Raw genomic sequence first — 2,245 nt, 5'->3', positions numbered from 1 at the left:
AATTGTATTAGTGCAGACGGCCAGCCAAGCTGGTGACAACCCCGGAGCTGTGAGCTGGATTCGAACAGGCGAATCCAGCTCACAGCTCCGGGGTTGGTGACGAACGCAATCTCCGCTCGGCCACCTAACCGCCTGCAGGCTAACTTCTACCCTATGACCAGCATGGGTTACATCCAGGACTTGAGCTCACGACTCAGTCTGCTCGCTGGGAAGTCCCTGGGGGCTGCCAGTCTCCACACCGGGGAGCTGGAGGTGATATTGGATCGGCGTCTGAACCAGGATGACAACGGAGGCCTCGGACAGGGAGTCACGGATAACAAACTGACTAATAACTCATTCAGACTGCTGGTGGATAAAAATCACCCTCTCCTGCCCATGGCTGTCAGTCCAGAGAGCATCTCAGTCCCCCTGCTCTCCTTTCAGCCCCTGGCATCATCGCTGCCCTGTGTTATACAACTGGTGAACTTTAGGAGCATACACGACAAGACTGAAGGAGGAGGGCCATCTGATGAGTCGGCCCTAATTCTCCACAGGAAAGGATTTCACTGTAGCCTGCCACACACACACACAGGCCTGCTGTGTAGCACCACACAAGGAAAGGTGACTCTAGAGACGTTCTTCTCAGAACTGCAGTTTCCACAGTGCCTCTCCGGAGTCTCTCTCTCTGATGCACCCAGAACCTTAGATCACTCAGGGCCCTTTCTCACTCACTCATTCTGTCCGTACCGGTCGCGTACCGCCTCATTCCGGGTCAGAGTGCGAACCCCCCCCCCCCCTCTCCCCCCTCTAGTTTGTGTACACACTGCAGTCTTGGTTCGCTTCGGGTTCTGTTTACGGTTTGCCTTTTGAGCGTTTACGCTTGCCGTAGGCGATGATGTCACGTTCGAAAATGTAAACAGGAATGTCTTAACACGACTGCGGACTCTGGATGCTGATATAAAATGAACAAATTGCCAATAAATATGAAGTTATATTTGAACCTCTGTTGTCAAGCCTTGTCAATATAACCCACCCCATTTTATCACGAATGGATGGTGTTGTAGAGTCCGCTTTTGAGCGTTTTAACGATAGCGCTAAGCTAACGGCTAAACGCTAGTTAGCTTAGCCTTTACTAGTAACATTGCTGCATCGATTATATGCATTATATTGAATGTCATTGATCTACTGGTCGACCACGGCCGACTGGTTGGGCACCACTGGTCTAATAGAAATAAATGCATTCGAACAAGAAAGTATAGTATACAGCAATGGCTAACGGCTAACGCTAGTTAGATAGCCTGTTCAGAAGCTAACATTATCCCATCGCTTGTGGCAATTATATTGCATGTCATTGATCTACTGGTCGACCACGGCCGACTGGTTGGGCACCACTGGTCTAATAGAAATAAATGCATTCGAACAATGTATAGACATAGCAATGGCAAACAAAATTGCCAGGCCTAACCGCCCCCACTAGTGCGCACCTGAGACCACCTATTACCTGAGACCACCTATTTCACCGGCCCCGGTTCAGCGCCCCCGGGGACGAATCAGCGGGGGGCGGGGACGGGGGACAGCGTTCTCACTCAGACAGACACACCCTTTTCTGATGCGAGCCGGGTCTGATTCGACAGAGCAGTGAGTGAGAAAGGGCCCTTAGAGGGTTTTCCACTGGGGAAAATTCACATGACAATATAGTTCAGATTCAGCATCGTTGTCCCCAATTGCATTTTTTTTTTTTTTTTTTTTTTCTTGTTTTGTTTGTTTTTGTTGAGATGTAAAGTATTTATTTGAATGTTTTGTTGCATCACTTGTAGTTTTAGTATATAAATAAAGTTTTTTATAAAAATCTCTCTCTCTTCTCATTCTCTCACTCACTCTCTTTCTCTCTATCTCTCTGTCTCTCTTCTCATTCTCTCACTCTTTCTCTCTCTCTCTCTCGCTCTCTGTCTGTCTCTCTCTTCTCATTATCTCACTCACTCTCTTTCTCTATCTCTCTGTCTCTCTTCTCATTTTCTCAATCTCTCTCTTTCTCTCTATCTCTCTGTCTCTCTCTTCTCTTTCTCTCACTCTTTCTCTCTATCTCTCTCACTCTCTCTCTCTCTCTGTCTCTCTCTTCTCATTCTCTCACTCACTCTCTTTCTCTCTATCTCTCTGTCTCTCTTCTCATTCTCTCACTCTTTCTCTCTCTCTCTCGCTCTCTGTCTGTCTCTCTCTTCTCATTATCTCACTCACTCTCTTTCTCTCTATCTCTCTGTCTCTCTTC

This window comes from Notolepis coatsorum, assembly GCF_963971535.1.
Source record: "Notolepis coatsorum genome assembly, chromosome: 2".
Classification (NCBI taxonomy): Eukaryota; Metazoa; Chordata; class Actinopteri; order Aulopiformes; family Paralepididae; genus Notolepis; species Notolepis coatsorum.
This window is presented reverse-complemented; position numbering follows the sequence as displayed.